The 5,994-nt window shown below is 40.6% G+C and overlaps 1 pseudogene; it reads right to left on the bottom strand.

The window, feature by feature from the left end:
• Nucleotides 1-222: 222 nt before the first annotated feature.
• On the bottom strand, nucleotides 223-1,167 carry LOC135886264 (olfactory receptor 5V1-like; annotated as a pseudogene).
• Between the last annotated feature and the right edge of the window lie 4,827 nt (nucleotides 1,168-5,994).

Genomic DNA, 5,994 nt, shown 5'->3' with positions numbered 1-5,994 from the left:
CCTGCGGATGCTGCAGGTAAACAAACCATCCCAGCTCGCCAGTGGATTTCCCTGACGGGCCACGTGCCAAAGGTTGCTTATCCCTGATCTAGACTAAATTGATTGCCAATTGTGTATCAGTGTCAACCAGTTGAAAGAACTCAAAATATCTAGATAGTGCAGTTCCCACAATTCTTTGATTTATATTATAATTTTATTGAAAATGATAAAACCTAGAAATGGTTACATTGCATGAGAAACTTGAATTTTCCCAAGTGTTCTTGTCAGAGCAGTTTTCATATCTTTATTTTTCAAGCTGTAGATGATGGGGTTCAACATGGGGGTCAAGATGCTGTACTGGATGGAGAAGAGTTCATCTAGAACCAGGGAAGTGACTGAGCTGGGTTTCATGTACTGGGAAAGAGCTGTCACAAACAATAAAACCACCACAATGAGGTGGGAGCTGCATGTAGAGAAGGCTTTACGTCTTCCCTCCTGGGAGCGTATTCGGAGGACAGTGGAGATGATGTGAATGTAGGAGACCAAGGTGAAGAGGAAGGAGCTGAAACCAAATATCACAGCAGAAGAAAGAAGAGCTATTTTATTGGTGAAGGTCACAGTGCATGATAGTTGTAGTAGCGGAGGGAGCTCACAGCTGAAATGCCTGATTTCATTGGGCCCACAGAAGTGTAAATTTAACACAGGGACAGTGTTGACCAATGAATACAAGAGCCCCATTATCCAGGAACCACCCACCAACTGTCTGCTCACTCGTTTGTTCATGGTCCCCACATAATGCAATGGGTGACATATGGCAGCGTATCGGTCATAAGCCATTGCTGAGAGCACAAAAACTTCAGTACCAGCTGAGAGGAGGATGAAGAACATCTGGGCAAGGCAGCCATTGACAGAAATGGTTTTGTGCTTTGCTAGGAAATTCGCCAACATCTTAGGGACAATGGCTGAGGAATAACAGATATCAACAAAGGACAAATGAGACAGGAAGAAGAACATGGGAGTGTGTAGGTGAGGATCAGCCCTTATCACCAGCATAATCATCATGTTCCCCACCAGGGTGATTAGGTAAATAACTAAAAACACCAGGAAGAGGAAAAATTGAAGTTCCGGGTAATTAGAAAGTCCCACAAGAATAAATTCATTCACATTGGTTTGGTTTTCCATTCACATTTAGTGATCTGTATGAAGAGAAAACGAAATGAAATTAACCAACATAGCAGGTTATGGAAATTCAATGAGATAGATAGATAGATAGATAGATAGATAGATAGATAGATAGATAGATAGATAGATAGATAGATAGATAGATAGATAAAACCCAAGTGAGATTTTGAAAGCCAAGGGGACTCAGATGGACAAATTCACATTTCTAATTCAACCCTCTAAGTTGGATAAAAAATAAAGTGGGTCCTATTCCATGTGGATTTACACAAATATTTTATTTGATTACACCGGTGTCAACACCGTGTCCAATTAGTTCTCCTATTTGACCCCATGTCTCGTGTTGTGAGCCATCCAAGAGAGATCTGCTTTTAGAAACCTCATGTACAACCCTTTCTTCTAAACCAGATCCCATATCATCCATCCAGTACACTGTGTTGGCTTACAGTGGACAAAAAGTATTAAGAATCTAAATTGAAAATAACCTTCCAATCACTGCTTTTTTTTTCAGATAACTTTGTAAAAGCGGCATAGTGAATATCTGTGTCAGTGATTGGTATAAATAAGTCTCATTAACTCCTGTGTTACTCTAGCTTTTCCCCAGCACAACTACAATGACTTGAGTGGAATGGGCAGTGGTGAATTGAGCTCGATAAGTGATAGGTTTGCAAATCGAAGATGTTTTTCACTAGTTTCCAACCCTGGACATTAAACATGGGATATGTACATCAGGATGTGTTCTCTCTTTCTAGCGTAATGTTATTGGCCAAGATTTGCCAAAGTAGATGGTGATTTTGATTTTCTCAAATTTGGCTGGTTGACTTGAGAAACCATAAAGGGTCTTGATTTTCAGAAATTGCTGAGCATCCTGGTCTGAAATTCTAAAACATATTTGACCCCATTCTCTTACACACATTCTGCCGTCAACCAAATCTGTGTAACCCCATTGACATAAAAAATCAATCCCAGTAGACATTTTGGTTGATGACACACTAGAGGGAGGAGAATCTCTCTCAAACTCCCTTAGCATCACTGTCTCTCCATCTCATTTTCGATCAGTAACCTCAACAGATGCTGAAAAGAATGGAGATGACATGAGCTGAAGGATGGGATTGGTTGAAAAGTAGGTGTCATTGATAAGCAAATGGCAGAATAGAACAGCACTTCACAGCCCATTTCATTGAGCTGGATTTGCTGGATGGACCCCTGCACCCATGTGCGGAGTCCCGCTGAGGTAAATGGGGTTCCAGAAGGCACAGGAGTCCATTCGTACAGATCCAGTTACAGCACCAGGGCCAAAATCTGTTGTTCTGCGACCAGTTATGGATGCCTGTTAGAGCGCTCTTTCTGTTTAGCTGATTGATTATGAAATCCTCAGCATGCACAAGTTACTAACAAAAGCAATCATGTGTTCTTCTTATTACAACCATTGTCTTCCCTTCCATTCCCAACTGAGTACACCAGTTCTCATCCTGTCCTAATTTGGACTATAAGTTCTTCAGGACAGAGTCTTTGCCTTTTGAATAGTCTCTAGAGCCATACTGAGGAAACAGCACAAATATTTGACATGTCTTATAAATGATTGACTAACACTTTTAAACTTGCGTGCCTACAGTTAGCCACTGAAATCTGCATTTAGGCAACTCGGTAATTGACCTGATGCTCAGAGACGTAAAGCACCCACAAATCCCCATGTATATCAGTGGGATCTCAAAGTGCTCAGCATCTCTGATAAGCAGGCAATGTATCTGGGGTGATGATGTACTGTATTTTTGTGTAAAAAATATTTTTATTCAAAATTTCCCATTTTTACAGTGAAAATCTGACCCTCCAAAACATGAACAAAAAAATCTGTTTCAAAAGCCCAAAGATGGTTTTTATTCATCTTTTCAAACACAGAAAACAACAACAAAAGGATTTCAAAAGAAAATCAGTTTTCCATAGAAATGTTTAGTTTTCAGTTTTCCAAAACCAAACCTTTTCTAAAGCCTGAGTGAAATGGTTAGCAGAAAGATAACTTGCCTACAAAGTGATGAAAAATCAACCAAGGCTTTGTGTTTTGGCTACATTTTCTTAACCAAACTGAATCGAATAGACAGGCAGTGAAACCACTTGATCCAAAGTATTCTATAGAAGTTTGTTCTGGATTTCTTGACTGTTCTACTCTTCCGGGATAATAAGCTTTCCATAGCTATGTGATTATATAAAATAACTTGTCTATTTTTTGTATGGCTTCTAGTCTTTGGCCTTTAATCTTCCTGAAAATCAGAGCCTGTGTTATACAAATGTGCATTCATTTTCAAGAGGCATATTTTGGACATTACTTGTCATCTTCCTCCTCCTGATATCTTATGAGTCTTCATATTATTGTTATTTAGCACCAGGGGACCCCAACTGAGATAATGGCCCCATTGGCCCCCCCTCTGCAGTAACCTTTCCCACTTGCCTTCCCAATGCAGGAGCCTTTCTTTGCAGCAGCATCACAATTACACATGGGCACAGCCTGACTTTCACTCTGGCATGTAACTACATGTATACTGTACTCTACGTGCTGCTATACGTTTAGGCATGACATACAGGACCTGCCCTAGAAAGCTTGTCTGTACCTGCCCCAATAAACAGAGAAAGAAAATGTTATTTTACAGCCATGGAACTCCAATACATAGAGAGGTCAACTTCAGCACAAGACCCACCTTCCTAGGAGACTGAGGTCTCTCTCAGAATGACAATCCCTCTGCCAATAAATCCGAGGATTTCTGAGCAAGAAACTTCAGGCTGCTGCCTCCCCTGGCTCTGATGGGTTATATTATCCAACACTGGCTTTGCAATCGTGGCTGGTTCCTGAGAAGGGCTGACGGGCTCTAGACCCTGATAGTTTCCTCAGGGAGATATAGATTTTGAGGATAAGGTTCAGTGTTTGCAGATAAGAGTTTCTTTTGAAAGGGAGCATACCTCATAGATGTAACAGATTAAAGAGGAGTAAAATAAAAGCAAACTCACCTAGCTTCCAGAAAGAGATCATGGATCAAGCCCTGGCTGGGATGATTTAGTTTGGAATTGGTCCTGCTTTGAGCAGGGGGTTGGACTAGATGACCTCCTGAGGTCCCTTCCAACCCTGATATTCTATGATTCTATGACCTTCGGACTTGTAATGCATACTCCCCTACATAGATAGACAAAGAGACAGATTTATTGTGACACCGTTACTGAAGTTGAAAAGCGCTTTACTTAGTGATGCCACTGAAATTAATGGAACTATATATAATGTATATATAAATAATGTATATAACATATAATGGAACTGGGGGTAAAGTACTAGTTGTAGTGACTTTGTTATCACCATATAGCCCTGAAAGATAAATCTTTCTCTCTCTCTATCCCCATACACATTATCTATCTATCTATCTAGTTAATATCTCCCTCCCTTCCTTCTCTCTGTCTCCTTCTCTCTCTTTCACTCTGTGTCTCACAAATACAACATGTAACACCATCAGCTTCACTTTACCCTGCAAAATCAGCTCCTGCAGGGTGAGGGGGCTATATGTGGGTGTTGATCAAATTTATATACTTCTCTTCTCTTGGAAAAATAAATCCCTCTCCTCTTGGAAAATAAAATCCTTTATTCATCTGACTCTAAGAGCAAGAGTTAATTACTTCTGGGGAGTCCGAATACTTTCTGGTTTCCTCTGGGACAAGAATCTCTTGTGTAGAAAGCTAACAGTGTTCTGCATCAGTAATGAATGAGTATTTCGCAATGGGTAATATGACAGACCCAGAAAGCTCTATATGCTTTGATTTATTTTATTTATTGATTAATGTCTGGACTAGATCCTTAGATAATGTGAATCACTGCCTCTACAGTGAAAACAATGGCACTGCACCACATTATACCAGCTGAATCATTGGCCCATGTTTCTAATAACAATTATACATTATCCCAGTGAATCTGCTCTGGGTAATGGACAGTGATTGTGAGTCAGGGCAGTGCTATTATTTCCATATACAAAGGGAGATTTGGGGGTCATGGTGGATAATCAGCTGAGCATGAGCTCCCAATGTGATATTGTGGCCAGCAGAGCTAATGCAATTCCAGGATGCAGAAATAGGGGAATCTTGGGTAGAGTAGAGAGGTTATTTTACCTCTTTCTTTGGTACTGGTGAGACCCCTGCTGGAATAGTGTGTCCAGTTCTGGTGCCCACAATTAGAGAAGGATGTTGAAAAATTGGAGAGGGGTGAGAAAAGAGCTATGAGAATGATTAAAGGATTAGAAAACATGCTTTATAGTGAATGACTCAAGGAACTCAGTCTATTTATCTTAACAAAGAGAAGGTTACGGGGTGACTTGATTACAGTCTATAGCATCTCAGTAGGGAACAAATATTGAATAATGGGTGTGATGCCGACAAACCAGGTGCCAAATCTTGCCAAGTCTATAGGCGTTAGCTGAGCACTGACAAATTCATAGTTGGAATCCTGACCAGCTAGTGGCGCGGGAAAACTTGTTATAGTGGGGGTGCTGAAAGCTCTAAACCCTTTGTGTTCAAAATTGAGAACAAAGTGCAATTCCCGCTTACACCACATGGGAGCAGCACTGCTCTGGGATTCTCCAGAATCGCAAAATAATGCAAACTTTGTTTCGACAGCACCAGCAAACTTTTCACAGTAAAACCTGGGGGTGCTGCAGCACCCCGACACCCCTAGTTTCTGCACCTATGAGACCAGCTCACCTGTATGTTAATTTTCTTCAAGATAGGTGTTAGACTTGTAAAGATGTGTTTAGTGTTTAAAGTGGCTGCATGTGTGATTCTTATTTGTGATGTCTATATACCATGCTA

Source organism: Emys orbicularis, chromosome 12 (genome assembly GCF_028017835.1).
Source record: "Emys orbicularis isolate rEmyOrb1 chromosome 12, rEmyOrb1.hap1, whole genome shotgun sequence".
NCBI classification, from domain to species: Eukaryota; Metazoa; Chordata; order Testudines; family Emydidae; genus Emys; species Emys orbicularis.
Note: the sequence above shows the minus strand (reverse complement) of the source record. Positions and strands in the feature narration are given on the sequence as shown.